The sequence below is a fragment of the Ranitomeya variabilis genome, chromosome 1, assembly GCF_051348905.1.
Source record: "Ranitomeya variabilis isolate aRanVar5 chromosome 1, aRanVar5.hap1, whole genome shotgun sequence".
NCBI classification, from domain to species: Eukaryota; Metazoa; Chordata; class Amphibia; order Anura; family Dendrobatidae; genus Ranitomeya; species Ranitomeya variabilis.
Genome location: NC_135232.1, coordinates 20,168,969 through 20,191,888, shown reverse-complemented (window position 1 = coordinate 20,191,888; position 22,920 = coordinate 20,168,969).

Sequence of the window (22,920 nt, the reverse complement as noted above, 5' to 3'; positions counted from 1 at the left end):
TTGTAAACCACTCACTGTTTATAATTGACATTACAATAAACACTACAATACCTACAAGAAACAAAATGAGCAAAAACCCTGCTGTAACTAAATAAGTAAAAAGCGAAAGTGAATTTAAATAACACATGGTTTTTAGCAATACTGTTTTTGATAAAAAATAGCATAAAAGCCATCCCACCACGACAAGGTGACTCTGATCGGGATGGTCCTATACTGTCTAATATTGTCTAATATTAAAAACCTTACCATGTGTCAGAGTTGACCTCAGTTTGTGAATAAGGGCAGACAAAAGACCGGGTCCTGACATGTGGACACCAGTCTGGGGAAGCTTTTAAATGTGATTTCCAGCTCAGGAGAGGGAGGCCATACCCCGGATTGCATAGAATGCATAAATACAAAGAAAAAACACAAAAAATTAGCTTGGTTTCAGTTGGTATACATGCAGAACATAAATGCATGTTCACATTGGCCATTAAGGATACAAAACCTGCAAGAAACGAAATGAGCGAAAACCTGCTGTAACTAAATAAGTAAAAAGCAAAAGTGCATTTATAGTGCTCTCCTGAGCTGGAAAATACATTTAAAGGCTTCCCCAGACTGGTGTCCACAGGTCGGGACCCGTTTTTTTGTCTGCCCTTATTCACACACTGAAGTCAACTCTGACTCATGGTAAGGTTTTAATATTAGACAGCGTAGAACCGTTCTGATCAGAGTCACCTTGTCACGGTGGGATGGCTTTTATGCTACTTTTGATCAAAAACAGTATTACTAAGAACTCTGTGTTATTTAGATGCACTTTTGCTTTTTACTTACTTAGTTACAGCAGGTTTTTGCTCATTTTGTTTCTTGTAGGTTTTGTATGCTTTACGGCCAATGTGAACATTATTACAATAAACGCTGCTGCTGCGGCTCCTCTTTACCTGTGACTTCTCCGTTCCTATCGCCGGATGCTGCCCACACCCGCGGCTTCTGTGAGTGATTCTCCTCCTTACAGAGCGGAGAATGGACGGAGCTTTTGTCCTGTCGAGGATTTCACCTCTTGATAGAGTGCCTTGTGAAAGTATTCAGCTCCCTGGAAGTTTTCAGCCTTTCCCACATATCATGCTTCAAACATAAAGGTACCAAATGTAAATTTTTAGTGAAGAATTAACAACAAGTGGAACACAATTGTGAAGTTGAATGAAATTTATTGGTTATTTTAAATTTTTGTGGAAATTCATAAACTGAAAAGAGGGGAGTGCAGTATTATTCGGCCCCTGTAACTTAATACTTTGTTGCGCCACCTTTTGCTGCGATTACAAGTCTCTTGGGGTTTGTCTCTGTCAGTTTTGTACATCGAGAGACTGAAATTCTAGCCCGTTCTTCCTTGGCAAACAGCTCGAGCTCAGTGAGGTTTGATGGAGATCATTTGTGAACAGCAGTTTTTAGCTCTTTCCACAGATTCTCGATTGGATTGAGGTCTGGACTCTGACTTGGCCATTCTAACACCTGGATACGTTTATTTGTGAACCATTCCATTGTAGATTTTGCTTTATGTTTGGGATCATTGTCTTGTTGGAAGACAAATCTCCGTCCCAGTCTCAGGTCTTTTGCAGACTCCAACAGGTTTTCTTCAAGAATGGTCCTGTATTTGGCTCCATCCATCTTCCCATCAATTTTAACCATCTTCCCTTTCCCTGCTGAAGAAAAGCAGGGCCAAACCATGATGCTGCCACCACCATGTTTGACAGTGGGGATGGTGTGTTCAGGGTGATGACCTGTGTAGCCTTTACGCCAAACATATCATTTGGCATTGTTGCCAAAAAGTTCGATTTTGGTTTCATCTGACCAGAGCAACTTCTTCCACATGTTTGGTCTGTCTCCCAGGTGGCTTGTTGCAAACTTTAAACGACACTTTTTATAGATATCTTTGAGAAATGGCTTTCTTCTTGCCACTCTTCCATAAAGGCCAGATTTGTGCAGTGTACGACTGATTGTTGTCCTATGGACAGACTGTCCCACCTCAGCTGTAGATCTCTGCAGTCCATCCAGAGTGATCATGGGCCTCTTGGCTGCATCTCTGATCAGTCTTCTCCTTGTTTGAGATGAAAGTTTAGAGGGACGGCCGGGTCTTGGTAGATTTACAGTGGTATGATACTCCTTCCATTTCAACATGATCGCTTGCACAGTGCTCCTTGGGATGGTTAAAGTTTTGGAAATCATTTTGTATCCAAATCCGGCTTTAACCTTCTCCACAACAGTATCACGGACCTGCCTGTTGTGTTCCTTGGTCTTCATGATGCTCTCTGTGCTTCACACAGAACCCTGAGACTATCACAGAGCAGGTGCATTTATACGGAGACTTGATTACACACCGGTGGATTATATTTATCATCATTAGTAGTGTTGAGCATTCCGATACCACAGGTATCGGGTATCGGCCGATATTTTCTGTATCGGAATTCCGATACCGAGATCCGATACTTTTGTGGTATCGGGTATCGGTATCGAAACAATATTAATGTAAAAATGTGTAAAAGAGAGAATTAAAATAAAAAATATTGCTATACTCACCTCTCCGACGCAGCCTGCACCTTACCGAGGGAAGCGGCAGCGTTCTTTGTTTAAAATTCGCGCTTTTCTTTCCTTACGTGAAGTCCCGGCTTTGTGATTGGTTGCGTCGCAGTCACATGGGCGACGCAACCAATCACAGCAAGCCGTGACGTAATTTCAGGTCCTTAAGGATTTTAAAATTACGTCCCGGCTTTGTGATTGGTTGCGTCGCAGTCACATGGGCGACGCAACCAATCACAAGCCGTGACGTCACGGGAGGCTGGACACGCGCGCATTTTAAAATGCGCGCTTGTCCAGCCTCCCGTGACGTCCCGGCTTGTGATTGGTTGCGTCGCGATCAACCAATCACAAGCCGGGAGGCTGGACAAGCGCGCATTTTAAAATGCGCGCGTGTCCAGCCTCCCGGCTTGTGATTGGTTGACCGCGAAGCAACCAATCACAAGCCGGGACGTCACGGGAGGTTGGACAAGCGCGCATTTTAAAATGCGCGCGTGTCCAGCCTCCCGGCTTGTGATTGGTTGACCGCGACGCAACCAATCACAAAGCCGGGACGTAATTTTAAAATCCTGAAGGACCTGAAATTACGTCACGGCTTGCTGTGATTGGTTGCGTCGCCCATGTGACTGCGACGCAACCAATCACAAAGCCGGGACTTCACGTAAGGAAAGAAAAGCGCGAATTTTAAACAAAGAACGCTGCCGCTTCCCTCGGTAAGGTGCAGGCTGCGTCGGAGAGGTGAGTATAGCAATATTTTTTATTTTAATTCTTTCTTTTACACATTAATATGGTTCCCAGGGCCTGAAGGAGAGTTTCCTCTCCTTCAGACCCTGGGAACCATCAGGGATACCGTCCGATACATGAGTCCCATTGACTTGTATTGGTATCGGGTATCGGTATCGGATTGGATCCGATACTTTGCCGGTATCGGCCGATACTTTCCGATACCGATACTTTCAAGTATCGGACGGTATCGCTCAACACTAATCATTAGGCATTTAGGACAACATTGGATCATTCAGAGATCCACAATGAACTTTTCGGGGGAGTTTGCTGCACTGACAGTAAAGGGGCCGAATAATATTGCACACCCCACTTTTCAGTTTTTGATTTTCCACATGCAAATTGCCTCTACTGAGAAAAAGAGGACTTAACTCTATAGCGCCACCTGTTGGAAGTAGCGATCCTACAAGTCACAATCAACCCTTTTCCACAAAAATTTAAAACAACCATTACATTTCGTTCAACTTCACAATTGTGTTCCACTTGTTGTTGATTCTTCACAAAAAATTTACATTTGGTATCTTTATCTTTGAAGCATGATATGTGGGAAAAGGTTGAAAAGTTCCAGGGGTGACGAATACTTTCACAAGGCACTGTATCTTTAGTGTTTTATTTTTTCCCCAATTTTTTTGCTTGTCATTAAACAACTAAAGAGTTGCCGTGTTCTGTATGAGGGCAATAAAGAGAAGACACCGACGCCGGAACTGCTGGAGACATGAATCCGCAATGGCCTCGTTATATCCTCGTTATATCCGCTTTATGGGGAGATTCACACAACTGGATACAATGTAGATAAGACGCAGAATGAGGTGAAGACAACAACAGCGAAGAAATATGCACAAGACTGGACAATACTGCAAGCAGAACACCTAGCCCTATGACAACACTAAGCAGCAGAGCAACGCGGCAAGACGGGATTATCACAGGGACCTTCCCAGAGTCGATCACTTTAACCCCTGATATTCTGCTTTAGTTAAGAATATAAGGTTCTGCCTTAAGGTTCCTCTTTCCTAAGGCCTCGTTCAGATGGGCGTGTTGTCAGCCAGTGGGCTACCTCTGTGCAAGCGTCCTGACCCCAGTCAGCACTGACCACTGCTGGCCAAGATGCTGGACATGACAGCATGCACCGACCACTGATGGCCAAGGTGCTGGACATGACAGCATGCACCGACCACTGCTGGCCAAGGTGGTGGACATGACAGCATGCACCGACCACTGCTGGCCAAGGTGGTGGACATGACAGCATGCACCGACCACTGCTGGCCAAGGTGCTGGACATGACAGCATGCACCGACCGCTGATGGCCAAGGTGCTGGACATGACAGCATGCACCGACCACTGCTGGCCAAGGTGGTGGACATGACAGCATGCACCGACCACTGCTGGCCAAGGTGGTGGACATGACAGCATGCACCGACCACTGATGGCCAAGGTGCTGGACATGACAGCATGCACCGACCGCTGATGGCCAAGGTGCTGGACATGACAGCATGCACCGACCACTGCTGGCCAAGGTGGTGGACATGACAGCATGCACCGACCACTGCTGGCCAAGGTGCTGGACATGACAGCATGCACCGACCACTGATAGCCAAGGTGCTGGACATGAGAGCATGCACCGACCACTGCTGGCCAAGGTGCTGGACATGAGAGCATGCACTGACTACTGCTGGCCAAGGTGCTGGACATGAGAGCATGCACTGACTACTGCTGGCCAAGGTGCTGGACATGACACCATGCACCAACCACTGCTGGCCAAGGTGCTGGACATGACAGCATGCACCGACCGCTGCTGGCCAAGGTGCTGGACATGACAGCATGCACCGACCGCTGCTGGCCAAGGTGCTGGACATGACAGCATGCACCGACCACTGATGGCCAAGGTGCTGGACATGAGAGCATGCACCGACCACTGCTGGCCAAGGTGCTGGACATGAGAGCATGCACTGACTACTGCTGGCCAAGGTGCTGGACATGACACCATGCACCAACCACTGCTGGCCAAGGCGGTGGACATGACAGCATGCACCGACCACTGCTGGCCAAGGTGCTGGACATGACAGCATGCACCGACCACTGCTGGCCAAGGTGCTGGACATGACACCATGCACCAACCACTGCTGGCCAAGGTGGTGGACATGAGAGCATGAAGGCCTCGTTCAGAAGGGCGTGTTGTCAGCCAGTGGGCTACTTCTGTGCAAGCATCCTGACCCCAGTCAGCACTGACCACTGCTGACCAAGGTGCTGGACATGACAGCATCCACTGACCACTGATGGACAAGGTGCTGGACATGACACCATGCACGACCACTGCTGGCCAAGGTGCTGGACATGACAGCATGCACCGACCACTGCTGGCGAAGGTGCTGGACATGACAGCATGCTCCTGCAGCTTCCAGGGTACAGGCTACACCATGTGAGCACTACCTATATCTGTAAGTACTCTGCATAGTCCATGAGCCAAGAACCAAATTTGACGATATCGGTACCAAGCGGAGTGACTAATTCTCTTTGGTATTTTTAGGTAGATGCATGTCTGTAGTTTATTTTTTGATATGATAGCCCTTACATATACGTAGCTTATTAACCCCTTCAGCCCTAGGCCTATTTGTACCCAAGTGCCTAAGCCAATCTGACCTGTGCCACTTCATGGGCTAATAACTTTGGAACGCTTTCACCTATCCAAGCCATTCTGAGATTGTTTTCTCGTGACATATTGTACTTCACGTCAGTGCTAAATGGGAGTCAATATATTTTACCTTTCTATATAAAAAAATGCTAAATATTCGGAAATTTTGGAAAAATCGGCAATTTTTTAACTTTGAAATTCTCTGCTTTTTACAAAAATACTGATACCCCCCATAATAGTTATTAATTTACACTCCCCACATGTTTACTTCATATTGGCATAATTTTGAAAATGAAACCTTATTGTTTTACGACGTAATAGGGCTTATAGTTTTATGCGCAATTTTTCACATTTACAGCAAAACCCACTTTTCAAAGGACCAAGTCACTTCTGAAGTCACTTTAAGGGGCTTACATAACAGAAACCACCCATAAATTACCCCATTTTGCAAACTACACCCCTCAAGCTGTTCAAAACTCATTTTTAAAAACTGTTAACCCTTTAGGTGTTCCACAGGAATTTTAGCATGAGCCAAGAACCAAATATGACGATATCGGTACCACCCGGAGTGACTAGATGTAGTATTTGTAACAAAATTTAATCCAAGTTATGTAAATACACACTGAACATGTCATGTGCATATATATATATATATATATATATATATATATATATATATATATATATATATATATATATATATATATATGTTACTCCATAATATCTTCAACATCGGACTCTGAATCTGACTGTTGTTCTACTGGCTCGTCTTCAGTACCCTTGTTCTGGCATGTCTGTAATCTGCACATGTCTGTGCACTTCAGGCCATTGCTGAGGCAAGTACACTGAGGAAGTTCACATGACCGCACACACTTGCAGGACAGTAGCTGTATAATAGCTTCTGGTGCTGGTGCCCCTTGCATCCACTTGACAACAAGCTTTCCGTCGTTATCTATCATCCAACCGCAGTCTGTTGGGTTTGCAACCCATGGCTGGCTCTGCAGACTTCTCCTCCAGATCGCAGCCTGGTAGTTTGCACGCAGTGCATGCATGAAAAGGCAGTCCTGGCAAGGAGGGAGTTGACTTGACTCTACCACTCCACGTCTGGCACAGAACAGCTGATAACGGAGCCTGTTTATCTCAGTTGTTTGGGTAGTTGGCAGGTACATGTGGCAGGTGATTTCCTGTAACTTCTCAAAAAGTTCGGTAGACACTTCCCATGAACGACCAACTTCCTGAAAGGCATCCTGGTATGTCTTGTTCATCTTCAACTGCTTGAGTGTCGTCATCTTCCCACGGCCAGCGAATGCACTGACGGTGTCACAGCCTGTAAATGCATGCATACCAATCAATGAATCACATACGCTGCCTCCCAATGTTCGGCTCAGAGTGGTGATATCCAGGAATCTTGTCCGGTTCTGTGTACCGCATTTCTGGAACAGGTGGGATGGGATTTTGTGGCACATGCCCAGACACAGGACCATGACATCAGTATCCTCCGAAGTGATGATGACCGACTTGTAACCAGATTCTGCTGCATGAAGAGCATGGAGAAGGAGGCGTGTGTCTGCTTCTTCTTGATTTGACTTAAGGTCAGCAGCCTCTTCCCACTGTTCTTTGGTGATCTTAAAGCAGAGCTGCTCACATGTGACATACAGCTCCTTCTCCTCAAGCTTCTCCCTGTGGTGTTTCGCCTTCCATTCTTCTACCAGAAACTTTATGAGACTTGCCTTGTTGGAGGAACTACTTAGAAGCTTTTTCCACTGCTGGATGTTGTGCCCATGTTGAATGTTCTTGAAATGGATCCCTGTGCCTTCATATCTGTTGACTCTTTCTGTATCTTTGATGGATGTCTCCTTGTAGACGTCAAAGACAATATCAATGCGCTTGCTCTTAGCACCCTCATGGATAGCGCGACTCATTGCTGTGCCTGCTAGCTGGCCAAATGTTGCATTGTTTCCCTTCAGTTTCTGAACCAGGCTCATCCCATCAATGATGGTTGCAGAGGGCTCGGGGATCACTTCTGCAGGACGAGCATTCCTCTCCAACTCCCTTGCGAGGGCAGCCTTGTTGGTCTTGCGGATAGACCCATCACCATTGGCAAGTGCCCATGGCAATGGACCCAGGGGATGAGTCAAGACATCACTCATTTGTAGCTTTCTGTTCTCAGCTACAAGTATCATCTGGCCAAATAGGTTTCTGTCAGCCTTCAAAATTACCTCCTTGCCAAGACCTTGTCTGCGTGTCTTCATTTGGATGTTAGAGAACGTTTTAAGTTTGTTCTTCGTCATCTTGTCATGAAACAATGTAGTTGGCTTATCGGTACCCAAACGCTCATCCTTGAATGTTTGATATGCATCCTCTCCTATACTGTATGCCCCTTGAAGGTCTTTGGCTACATCTGGTGGTGCTACAGTCGCTGTTGACAAACTGATAAGTTCACCATTATGCTCTTTGTTGAAGGGGTTCACCCAACCTGTCTCCAGCAGTTGAACGAAAGATTGGACATCGGCTTCATCTCTTCTAATCCTAGACACCTGTAGGTCTGAATGGCTGAAGTCAGTATATTGTTGGCCTACCAGGGCCCTCAGCTGCCTCAAGTACATACTGCGGTACTCTGATGTCAGGTAGAACCTGGAAACAGCTCCAACTTTGAGGCTGAAGCCTTTTGTGCCCCCTGGTGTCTGGGTGTCTTTGTTGATTGTCTCTTCAATGGTCTGGTCCACAGGAATTCGTCCAAAAGGATTCTTGCTACCGATCTGGACCGAAAAGCCACCTTGCATGAAGTATTCATGGACCTCTGGGTGTTCTATGGGCAGCCGAGACATTGTGGCATAGTAATAGGTTAGGTATCGGGCATAGTTGACCTTGTCATAGGCAAAACACCATGGTATCATCTGTCGGATTGCTCCTAGGTGAAGCATCCAGTTGCCTTCTCTTGAAGCTCGAACCAGGGCCAGCATGGTCTCGACCATGTCCAAGTATGACATCCAGAATGCTGAGAGTTGTTCATTTCTGAGGGTCTCAAGATAAACTTGAAAGAGCTTCAGGGTAAGTGTGCAAGATTCATTATCCAAGAGCTTTTCGAAGGATCCCTGCGACACACTGATGCGAAAGTTTGTGATGTTCTTCAGTGTTTCATCCAGATGGTGAAGGTCCCTTGCATGGTTTTCTTCTAGCCATGGAAGGAAGTTTTTCCATGCAAGCCTCATAAGTGCTTCATAGACCAGCTTGTGTAGTCTCACTGCTCTGTTGTACCTCCGGCCGTCCATCACTCCAGACACTGATCCTTCAGCGATTACACCGGATTCAACACACAGATCTCTAAGGCCTGCATCCTGAAATCTGTTCCCTATGATAGAGAGGAGATTACAGATTGTGTGGAAGACACCCATTCTAATTATAATGTTCTTGAACTTCTCCTGTTTCCAGATAACCTCGGCAGCTTTGGCATAGAGTGCTTGATCAAACACACACACAATTCTGTTAAGCTTCAGGGTCTGCATGATGGCATGTGTTTGCTCCAAGACTTCATTCACAGTGGACATGGCTGTTGCAGGAGCATTGATAGTGGGCAGGTAGCTTACAGTGTCCTGGGCCACTACAATGTCGCTGCGGATTTTTATGTTGAACCCAGTCCAACTGCTGGTGGTCTGATCCTCATGGTCTGACATTCTAGCCAGAAGCCAGATATGGTTTTTGGTTTTTGAATCCTGGACCTCCTTGGTAGTGTTAACATTCGAAGTCTCAATCCTGGGTGGCTCTCCCCGCTGCCCAACATTGTATATCGGTAGCATTAATTCTGTCAGAGTTATGCTTCTTTTCTTCGACTTGGTTACATCTGGCAGGACTTCCTTTGTCACAGAGCATGCAACATTGGACTGAACAGCAATGCCATTGACTCTATGAGATGTACCTGCTCCACTTAGTGTCTCCTCAAGTCTGTCAATGTTATCCCAGGCCAGGGTTGTGAACACACCTGGGTAGATACTTGCTGGCATTGGGATGTCATCCTTTGAACATTCCAACTTCTGGATACAAAGGGCTGTATCGATCTCCTCAGCCATTGAATATGACACACAGTGGCCAAGACGATTCAGAGTTCGAATCAGTTCTGTATTGCCGGTCAAAGACTTAACTGCAAAGGATAGCAGTACGTGCTTTGGTGGCTTTGTCTTTCCATTGGTAACAGCAAAAACCAAGTCACTGCCGAAGGATGTGGCAAGACGTTGAGCTCTTTCACAGGTAGTTTGGCACTCACAATCTCCTGTAAGCAGGGTTTGCAGGAATTGAGTGACTAATGCAGGAACGACATTCTGATCTGTATTGGGAGGCCATGGCTGACTCACATCTTGCTTCTTGATCTCATTCCTTAGCTGCATTGCTGCTTTGGTTACGATATCTCCAGAGTTAGCAGCTCTTGCTTCTTGCAGATCTTTTGTCATGCTGTGTACTTGCCGGACAAGGTCGTCCATTGATAGGCTACATGGATAGACTAGAAGCTTACCTTTCTCATCTGAGAGAAAGCGGAGTGATTCCCCAATCTCTGTTTCAAGTTTTCGTCGAACATGTTTCTTTGTCGATGGTTTCAGTTGGATGATACCACGGGATATCATTAATCTCTCAAGCCTAGATGTGAGGTTTATCATAGGCAGTACTTCTGGGTTTGGGAACAATTTAGTCCTTATATACAAGAAGAGTTCTTCAAGGGCCTCTTTCTCTGCCTCTTCGTAGCGTACTTCCTCGCTTTCGACCTGATTTTCAGCTGCACTAGACCTACAGGCCACTTGGGAATCATCTTTTGTGAATAGTTTGTAGCACGACTTGTGGTAGTGCCCCTCTGCAGCAACAAGGTCTCTGCTAAGTAAACCAAGTATTCTCTGTGTGCCTTTCCTTATCGCTGCTCTGCGGATCGTCTCATCTGCTCGTAGCTCAACACACTGGACAATTGGCTCCCTTGTTTGTTTTCCTTTTAGGTACTTGCTTGACTTCTCACAGAAGATACATACTTTGGCATACACCCTGCTATCACTGGGGGCACCCCTCGGTAGCTTCCTCATGGAGATTTTGCTTGCTGTTTCGACATTGACACCCTTGCCAAGGATAGAATCCAGTGACTTCTTCATTGTAAAGATACTACGACATTTACGGTGATATTGTATGTGTGGTATTTCTCCTTCTTCAAGGCCCTTAGCTGCTACCAGGACTGATTCATGCTGCCTGATCTCTGCAGCCCTAAGCAATGTTTTCCAGGAGTCCAAATCCTTAAGGGACGCCAGATCATCGCTGTCATCATTAGAGCAGTGTATGATACAGTCGATCCGTGATTTCTTCCTTGCTGGTACTTCCATCATGCCGTTAGATAGTCAGTAAACACCTGCAAACACAAAGAAAAACATTAAAATTTTATTTACCGTATTTCCTGGCGTATAAGACGACTTTTTAGCCATGAAAAACATGGCTCCAAGAGGGCGGTTGTCTTATACGCCGAATACAGCCGCCGGGGGGAAAGGCCGCCGCGCAGGGAAGGAGGAGGCAGGGGCCCACCTTCATGAGGCGCTCGTTCTTAGAGCTGGGAGCGCTGGTGCTAGGTGACTGTTCCCCCTCTCTCCACAAGTTCCTTACCAGCAGCAGCACACAGTACAGGACTACAGGACCTGTGGTGATGTCACGGCCATGTGATCAGTCACAAGCCTGGGAGGTGTCAGCCTCTACAGAGGGAGATAGGAGCTCTGCAGAGAAGACCGGAGAGTCCTGTTCAGCACAGAACGTGTATGTGTCAGTGTGTGTGCGTGTGTTGGGGCACCTCAGGGTGTCTTCAAATGTGACATAGCCCCCTAGATTTCTTCCAGTAAAATTTGCACTCCAAAAGTCATTTGGCGCTCCTTCCCTTCCGAGGCCTGCCGTTCCCCAATACTGCAGTGTACGACAACATATCGGGTGTTGTTGTGTTCGGGAGAGATTGGTGAACAAATAGTGGGGTGCATTTTTTGCTGGTACACCTCTTAAAAATAAAAAAATGAGCCTAAAATGACACCTTCATGTAAAAAATGCACTTTTTCCATTTTCTCAACCAAGTGTTTCCAACTACTGTGAAACACTGGTTGGGTCAAAGTGGTCACTATACCCCCTAAAAGATTCCTTGGGGGTGTAGTTTCCAAAATAGGGTCACTTTTTGGGGTTTCCACTGTGGGGGTACCTCAGGCAGCCTTCAAATGTGACATGGCCCCCTAGATTTCTTCCAGTGAATCCGCCACCCAAAAACCACATAGCGCTCCTTCCGTGTTGAGCTGTGCTGTGTGCCCATACTTTAGTTTACGAGTACATGTGGGGTGTTTCTATAAACTGCAGAATTAGGGTAACCAAGTTTGGGTTTGCCGTTAACCCTTGCTAGGTTGCAGGTAAAATTGGATTACAATGTAATATCTGGAAAAAAAATGAAATTTTGAAATTTCGCCTTCATTCTGCTAAAATTCCTGTGGAACACCTAAAGGGTTAACAGTTTTTAAAAATGAGTTTTGAACAGCTTGAGGGGTGTAGTTTGCAAAATGGGGTAATTTATGGGTGGTTTCTGTTATGTAAGCCCCTTAAAGTGACTTCAGAAGTGACTTGGTCCTTTGAAAAGTGGGTTTTGCTGTAAATGTGAAAAATTGCGCATAAAACTATAAGCCCTATTACGTCGTAAAACAATAAGGTTTCATTTTCAAAATGATGCCAATATGAAGTAAACATGTGGGGAGTGTAAATTAATAACTATTATGGGGGGTATCAGTATTTTTGTAAAAAGCAGAGAATTTCAAAGTTAAAAAATTGCCGATTTTTCCAAAATTTCCGAATATTTAGCATTTTTTTATATAGAAAGGTAAAATATATTGACTCCCATTTAGCACTGACGTGAAGTACAATATGTCACGAGAAAACAATCTCAGAATGGCTTGGATAGGTGAAAGCGTTCCAAAGTTATTAGCCCATGAAGTGGCACAGGTCAGATTGGCTTAGGCACTTGGGTACAAATAGGCCTAGGGCTGAAGGGGTTAATAAGCTACGTATATGTAAGGGCTATCATATCAAAAAATAAACTACAGACATGCATCTACCTAAAAATACCAAAGAAAATTAGTCACTCCGGGTGGTACCGATATCTGGCCCGGCTCATGGACTAGCAGTGAAACTTTGTGATTACAGCTCTGGATTCTCGCTGTCCCTGGTCCTGAACAAACTCAATTAACCTTTTATTGCCATCTCAGCAATACACAGGACAAGCCACAAATATCTGATACATGGGGGTCTCAGAGAGGGGGGCACAGCTCCTTACAATCTGGAAGACTGGAAAACCCCATACATCACCTGCGGAACCAGAATATACCAGAATGCTTAGGATGAATAGTAGCACAGTAGAATAGTGAGTGCAGCTCTGGGGTATAATACAGGATGTAATTCAGGATCAGTAATGTAATGTATGTACACAGTGACTACACCAGCAGAATAGTGAGTGCAGCTCTGGGGTATAATACAGGATGTAACTCAGGATCAGTAATGTAATGTATGTACACAGTGACTGCTCCAGCAGAATAGTGAGTGCAGCTCTGGGTATAATACAGGATGTAACTCAGGATCAGTAATGTATGTGCACAGTGACTGCACCAGCAGAATAGTGAGTGCAGCTCTGGAGTATAATACAGGATGTAACTCAGGATCAGTAATGTAATGTATGTACACAGTGACTGCACCAGCAGAATAGTGAGTGCAGCTCTGGAGTATAATACAGGATGTAACTCAGGATCAGTAATGTAATGTATGTACACAGTGACTGCACCAGCAGAATAGTGAGTGCAGCTCTGGAGTATAATACAGGATGTAACTCAGGATCAGTAATGTAATGTATGTACACAGTGACTGCACCAGCAGAATAGTGAGTGCAGCTCTGGGGTATAATACAGGAGGTAACTCAGGATCAGTAATGTAATGTATGTACACAGTGACTGCACCAGCAGAATAGTGAGTGCAGCTCTGGAGTATAATACAGGATGTAACTCAGGATCAGTAATGTAATGTATGTACACAGTGACTGCACCAGCAGAATAGTGAGTGCAGCTCTGGGGTATAATACAGGATGTAACTCAGGATCAGTAATGTAATGTATGTACACAGTGACTGCACCAGCAGAATAGTGAGTGCAGCTCTGGGGTATAATACAGGATGTAACTCAGGATCAGTAATGTATGTACACAGTGACTGCACCAGCAGAATAGTGAGTGCAGCTCTGGGGTATAATACAGGATGTAACTCAGGATCAGTAATGTAATGTATGTACACAGTGACTGCACCAGCAGAATAGTGAGTGCAGCTCTGGAGTATAATACAGGATGTAACTCAGGATCAGTAATGTAATGTATGTACACAGTGACTGCACCAGCAGAATAGTGAGTGCAGCTCTGGGGTATAATACAGGATGTAACTCAGGATCAGTAATGTAATGTATGTACACAGTGACTGCACCAGCAGAATAGTGAGTGCAGCTCTGGAGTATAATACAGGATGTAACTCAGGATCAGTAATGTAATGTATGTACACAGTGACTGCACCAGCAGAATAGTGAGTGCAGCTCTGGGGTATAATACAGGATGTAACTCAGGATCAGTAATGTGATGTATGTACACAGTGACTGCACCAGCAGAATAGTGAGTGCAGCTCTGGAGTATAATACAGGAGGTAACTCAGGATCAGTAATGTAATGTATGTACACAGTGACTGCACCAGCAGAATAGTGAGTGCAGCTCTGGAGTATAATACAGGATGTAACTCAGGATCAGTAATGTATGTACACAGTGGCTGCACAAGCAGAATAGTGAGTGCAGCTCTGGAGTATAATACAGGATGTAACTCAGGATCAGTAATGTAATGTATGTACACAGTGACTGCACCAGCAGAATAGTGAGTGCAGCTCTGGGGTATAATACAGGATGTAACTCAGGATCAGTAATGTGATGTGTGTACACAGTGACTGCACCAGCAGAATAGTGAGTGCAGCTCTGGAGTATAATACAGGAGGTAACTCAGGATCAGTAATGTAATGTATGTACACAGTGACTGCACCAGCAGAATAGTGAGTGCAGCTCTGGAGTATAATACAGGATGTAACTCAGGATCAGTAATGTATGTACACAGTGGCTGCACAAGCAGAATAGTGAGTGCAGCTCTGGAGTATAATACAGGATGTAACTCAGGATCAGTAATGTATGTACACAGTGACTGCACCAGCAGAATAGTAAGTGCTGCTCTGGAGTATAATACAGGATGTAACTCAGGGTCTGTAATGCAATGTACAGTGGGGCAAAAAAGTATTTAGTCAGTCAGCAATAGTGCAAGTTCCACCACTTAAAAAGATGAGAGGCGTCTGTAATTTACATCATAGGTAGACCTCAACTATGGGAGACAAACTGAGAAAAAAAAATCCAGAAAATCACATTGTCTGTTTTTTTATCATTTTCTTTGCATATTATGGTGGCAAATAAGTATTTGGTCAGAAACAAAATTTCATCTCAATACTTTGTAATATTTCCTTTGTTGGCAATGACAGAGGTCAAACGTTTTCTGTAAGTCTTCACAAGGTTGCCACACACTGTTTTTGGTATGTTGGCCCATTCCTCCATGCAGATCTCCTCTAGAGCAGTGATGTTTTTGGCTTTTCGCTTGGCAACACGGACTTTCAACTCCCTCCAAAGGTTTTCTATAGGGTTGAGATCTGGAGACTGGCTAGGCCACTCCAGGACCTTGAAATGCTTCTTACGAAGCCACTCCTTCGTTGCCCTGGCGGTGTGCTTTGGATCATTGTCATGTTGAAAGACCCAGCCACGTTTCATCTTCAATGCCCTTGCTGATGGAAGGAGGTTTGCACTCAAAATCTCACGATACATGGCCCCATTCATTCTTTCATGTACCCGGATCAGTCGTCCTGGCCCCTTTGCAGAGAAACAGCCCCAAAGCATGATGTTTCCACCACCATGCTTTACAGTAGGTATGGTGTTTGATGGATGCAACTCAGTATTCTTTTTCCTCCAAACACGACAAGTTGTGTTTCTACCAAACAGTTCCAGTTTGGTTTCATCAGACCATAGGACATTCTCCCAAAACTCCTCTGGATCATCCAAATGCTCTCTAGCAAACTTCAGACGGGCCCGGACATGTACTGGCTTAAGCAGTGGGACACGTCTGGCACTGCAGGATCTGAGTCCATGGTGGCGTAGTGTGTTACTTATGGTAGGCCTTGTTACATTGGTCCCAGCTCTCTGCAGTTCATTCACTAGGTCCCCCCGCGTGGTTCTGGGATTTTTGCTCACCGTTCTTGTGATCATTCTGACCCCACGGGGTGGGATTTTGCGTGGAGCCCCAGATCGAGGGAGATTATCAGTGGTCTTGAATGTCTTCCATTTTCTAATTATTGCTCCCACTGTTGATTTCTTCACTCCAAGCTGGTTGGCTATTGCAGATTCAGTCTTCCCAGCCTGGTGCAGGGCTACAATTTTGTTTCTGGTGTCCTTTGACAGCTCTTTGGTCTTCACCATAGTGGAGTTTGGAGTCAGACTGTTTGAGGGTGTGCACAGGTGTCTTTTTATACTGATAACAAGTTTAAACAGGTGCCATTACTACAGGTAATGAGTGGAGGACAGAAGAGCCTCTTAAAGAAGAAGTTACAGGTCTGTGAGAGCCAGAAATCTTGATTGTTTGTTTCTGACCAAATACTTATTTTCCACCATAATATGCAAATAAAATGATAAAAAAACAGACAAAGTGATTTTCTGGATTTTTTTTTCTCAGTTTGTCTCCCATAGTTGAGGTCTACCTTTGATGTAAATTACAGACGCCTCTCATCTTTTTAAGTGGTGGAACTTGCACTATTGCTGAATGACTAAATACTTTTTTGCCCCACTGTATGTACACAGTGCGTGCAGCAGCAGAATTGTGAGTGCAGCTCTGGGGTATAATAGGATGTTAGATTTCGGACTGCAGCTCTCGGCACCGCAGTGCTCAGCAGGGAGATCCCTCCTGTCCTTCGCTCTTTGGTCCTGTCCTGTCATGTTGGACACTGTTCGGACCAGGTCGTCTGACAGACAGCGGTAATTCTGCGTTTGACCACTGTTTGCTCATTGGCGTCGGCTAGTTTTCATCTGGCTGCTCCGGGGTTAATTTATCTGATCCTCGGATTGGAAGCTGGGCCATGCCCATTGCCTTTAAATAGTTCTCCTGATCTTTGGGCGTCGCCGATTATAGCTTCTGTCTTGTGCGTTGTTATCTCGGTCCGGTGTGGAGAGCTGGTTGTTGGAGAATCGTTGCTGGTGGTGTATTTTCCTTTGTCTTATTTACTCCTTCCTATATTTGTATTTATTTGGCCCTGCACATTTATAGTGTATTCCTGAGTGACTGCGCCGTGGTGTAAATTTTCATTTATCCTTGTTTGTTATAACTGTGGGTATTGTTCTATTGCATTCACTGGGTGGTGGGCGGTGGTGTTCAGTCTAGGGCTGAATCAGGAGTCAGGGTGAGGGTGGAGGCCTGAACATGCACACCATCAGTGTAAACTTCAGGTAGAGGGTCAGACAGGGTTTCCCTAGTCTGAGGGAAATTGCAGGGGCCCGGGTTATTAGCTCTCGCCCTCCTTGTATCCCCGTGACATGTCCGCTGTGTGTCTCCGCTGTACGGGGCTTTTACTCTTTGCATGTAAACCAGAATCCTTCCATTCTCAAACAAGCAGAGATCTTGTAAGTTGGGTGTAATGGAAACAAGGTATGTTAGAAAGTTTGACATTTTCTTGCATAAACCTCAGTTATTACGATTTCTTTTTTTTCTGGCTGTCGGGAATATTTCACCTTCACCGTTCTCTGGATACAGTGGCACTACGAGGACGCGGTGTCAGACTCATCAGTCATTTTGTGCTTTTTCTTCTGTCTGATGGCGGCTGGATGGATAATATTAGCAGCATTAGTGTAATAATGGTGGATGGCAGCGATGTCTGACAAGTAGAGTGCAATGTCCGGCAGCCCCTGCTGCTTCAGTGTCTGCGCAGAGCTTTGCATTACAACATTGCACCACCAGGAGCTGTGCAATAATATAAAACTGTAAGATTACAAATCTTATACTCCAGTCACAGCCAAGGCTGGAATTACAGTTTTGTTAGTTTCTTCACATATCTCCCAGTCGCCCCCTGATGGTTCGGTGTCTGCACAGAGCATGTTCTGCTCTAATCCTTTGTGGCAGAACCACAAGGAACTGATGTAGTAACTTTACTGACTACTGTTACATTTCAATGCAGAAATTACAATATTGTTACTTATACCTCACCGTTGCCCCCTGCTGCATCAGGGTCTGCACAGAGCATGCTCTGCTGCATCAGGTTGTGGGAGAATCGCCAGGAGCTGCGCTGTGCAATAACAGAATAACATCTAAGAATTATATATCTTATTTATACTCTAGTCACAGCCAGAGCTGTATTTACAATATAGTTGCTTCTCCTCATATCTCAAAATTCCTCCCTGCTGGTTCAGTGTCTGCACAGATCATGTTCTGATTTAATGCATTGCTGCGTTATACAGAATTTTATTGTTATACTCCAGTCACATTCAAGGGTGCAGTTAGAATTTTATTAGATTCTTCTAATATTTCACAGTCACCCCCTGCTTGTTCATTGTCTGCAAAGAGCATGCTCTGCAAAACTGCAATAATATTGGAAAATCTTTTACAGATTATTAATCTCAAACTCCAGTCACATCCAAGGCTGGAATTACAATGAGTTTGGTTTCTACTAATATCTCACAGCCGCCCTGCTGGTTCAGTGTCTGCAGAGGTCATGGTCTGCTGTAATGCATTGCGGCATTACACATTGAACTGCACAATGCAATAATATATATCAGAGATTATTGATCTAGTTACATCCAAGGATACAGTTAGAAATTTACTGGATTAATCTAGCAGTAGTTCCCTGCTGGTTCAGTGTCTGCACAGAGTAAGCTCTGCTTTACTACAATAATATTGGAAATATCTTTTACAGATTATTAATCTTACCCTCCAGTCACATCCAAGGCTGGAATTACAAAGTTTTTTTTTTTCTAATATCTAAGAGTCACCCCCTGCTGATTCAGTGTCTGCGCGGAGCATGTGTTGCAGAAGAATCACCAGGAGCTGCTTGATGCAATAATATAATAGTATTATGCTGCAATCAGTTGGTGCACTCACAATTGAGCAGTGTTTTCTCCCAGGTCCCTGCTGGTTCAGTGTCTGTGTATGCTGCAGAGCATTGCAGGAGAATCTCACACACTTCACTACCGTCCATTAGTGCGTCCATTAGTGTGCTATTCCTCGGGTGACTGCAATTCGCTGCTGGTTCAGTGTCTGCTGGTGTGTTTCGCCTCATCACCTCCAATATCTTATAATATTCTTTACATTTCGCACCCCAGTCACCCCCAGAGCCCTGCACTTAATAAAGAGGTTTCATTGTGGGATCTGCTGATCCCTGCTGGTTCAGTGTCTGCTGGGAGGGATTATGCCGGGCACCACGCAGTAACCTTATGGGGAACACAACATCTCTCACAATGCAATGTAACATTGTCTTTTACACTGCAGTCACCTTCTGGGCTGCAGTCGAAATTCTGCCGGTCGGACGGAGCGGAGAAGTCGCTGTCGTCGTTTGTACCGGAGTCACGGTGCAGCGCTCGATCTCCAGTACATAAAGGACGAGTCGTTTGTCTCCGGCAGGGATGCGATCATTGACATTTGGTAACTTTTGTTCTTTCACTTGATGACAAAAAATTTATTGTGTTATAGAAAAAACATTTTTCTCTTTCCTGAGCAGAAGGGGCGATCGGGGAGCGCAGAGCGCGGCAGCTGGATATTGCAGTTATAAATTGCTGCTGGGACCCGGCCGTCCCCACCGGCTCGTTCAGTAAATGTGAGTAAATAGTCGGCACTTCATCCCCCCGCAGTAAAGGCGTAATTGATGGTGAGCGATATCCCTTTAAGAGAATCCAAACAGACTTGTAACTGGGAAATAAGCGCCAAGGATCCTCCGCGCCAGGGAAGCCGCCAACCCCAGGCGCTAATATCCCGCCATTTGTGCTCTTCATTCTACACAATTTGATTTTGACAAGGAGCATTAAATATCCGAGTGTGCAGGGAAAGTGATGTGATGAGCATCAGTAAAAGTATCTCCGCAAGGAAGAGAATGCAACGATTATTCAAGGGCAACTCCGCTCACTGATCTAATAGGACAGGTGCAATAACCGAGTCACAGCCACCTAACATCAACACGTGAAAAACAGGCTCACTATGCAAGAGGAGAAAATGCAAAACCAGGAGGGCGAGGAGTAAAGAAAACGTGTTTAAAAGATATATAGAAATATCTTATTATAGTTACATCATAAGGATAGAAATCACATAAGGACAAAAGAATTCAGAATGAAGGACTCGGACAGAGAAGGTCTGGGGTCAACACACTAAAATCTAAGGATATAGCAGCATATAAAGTTATGTTATAGGGATAAATATCAACCTACTACCCAGGTATAGATAGGGGTAAACCTCAAATAAATGTGTGAATCAGCAGAGTGCTGCAGGAATGTTCCTTACCAATGTAAATCCCTGTGAGACGTTAGACCATGCAGCCCCAACGCGCGTTTTGAGTGGGCTTCCTCAGGCCCCCCTCTGCTGATTCACACATTTATTTGAGGTTTACCCCTATAAATACCTGGGTAGTTGGTTGATTATATCCCTAAAACATAACTTTATATGCTGCTATATTTATAATCATTGCTACATCTTTAACCCCAGGAATTAAATCCCCTCTGCTTTAACCTAGGAATATGATTCCCTGATTCTTATATTTTATTGCTTTGACCCCAGATCTAATCAATCCGAGTCCTTCATTCTAAATTTATTTGTCTTTATGTGACTTCTATCCTTACTGATTTATTTATTGTGTTATGAGGTAACAATAATATAATATTTCTATGCATCTTTTAAACAGATTTTCTCTACTCTTTTTCCTACTGGTTTTGCATATGATTCTGAGTATTTCCGTTGTCCTTGACAATGCTCTATGTGGCCTCAAGGCCTCTAGTCACCTTATACCAAGAATAGAAAATGTATAATACTGCCCACTACCAGAATACAACTGTTATACTACTGCCACTATCTACAAGAATATAACTACTATAATACTGCCACTATCTACAAGAATATAATTACTATAATACTGCCCCTATGTAAAAGAATATAACCACTATAAAACTGCTCCTATGTACAAGATTATAACTACTATAATACTGCCCCTATGTACAAGAATATAACTACTATAATACTGCCCCCTATGTACAAGAATATAACTACTATAATACTGCCCCTATATACAAGAATATAACTACTATAATACTGCCCCTATATACAAGAATATAACTACTATAATGCTGCCCCATGTACAAGAATATAACTACTATAATACTGCCCCTATATATAAGAATATAACTACTATAATACTGCCCCTATGTACAAGAATATAACTACTATAATACTTCCCCTATGTACAAGAATATAACTACTATAATACTGCTCCTATGTACAAGAATATAACTACTATAATACTGCTCCTATGTACATGAATATAACTACTATAATACTGCTCCTATGTACAAGAATATAACTACTATAATGCTGCCCCATGTACAAGAATATAACTACTATAATACTGCCCCTATATATAAGAATATAACTACTATAATACTGCCCCTATGTACAAGAATATAACTACTATAATACTGCTCCTATGTACAAGAATATAACTACTATAATACTGCCCCTATGTACAAGAATATAACTACTATAATACTGCTCCTATGTACAAGAATATAACTACTATAATACTGCTCCTATGTACAAGAATATAACTACTATAATACTGCTCCTATGTACAAGAATATAACTACTATAATACTGCCCCATATATACAATATAACTACTATAATACTGCTCCTATGTACAAGAATATAACTACTATAATACTGCCCCTATGTACAAGAATATAACTACTATAATACTGCCCCTATGTACAAGAATATAACTACTATAATACTGCCCCTATGTACAAGAATATAACTACTATAATACTGCCCCCTATGTATAAGAATATAACTACTATAATAGTGCCCCTATGTACAAGAATATAACTACTATAATACTGCCCCTATGTACAAGAATATAACTACTATAATACTGCTCCTATGTACAAGAATATAACTACTATAATACTGCTCCTATGTACAAGAATATAACTACTATAATATTGCTCCTATGTACAAGAATATAACTACTATAATACTGCTCTTATGTACAAGAATATAACTACTATAATACTGCTCCTATGTAGAAGAATATAACTACTATAATACTACTGCTCCTATGTACAAGAATATAACTACTATAATACTGCCTCTATGTACAAGAATATAACTGCTATAATACTGCCTCTATATACAAGAATATAACTACTATAATACTGCTCCTATGTACAAGAATATAACTACTATAATACTGCCCCTATGTGCAAGAATATAACTACTATAATACTGCTCCTATGTACAAGAGTATAACTGCTATAATACTGCCCCTATGTACAGGAATATAACTACTATAATACTGCTCCTATGTACAAGAGTATAACTACTATAATACTGCTCCTATGTACAAGAATATAACTATTATAATACTGCCCCTATGTACAAGAATATAACTACTATAATACTGCCCCTATGTACAAGAATATAACTGCTATAATACTGCCCCTATGTACAAGAATTCAAGAATATAACAACTATAATACTGCTCCTATGTATAAGAATATAACTACTATAATGCTGCCCCTATGTACAAGAATATAACTACTATAATACTGCCCCTATGTGCAAGAATATAAC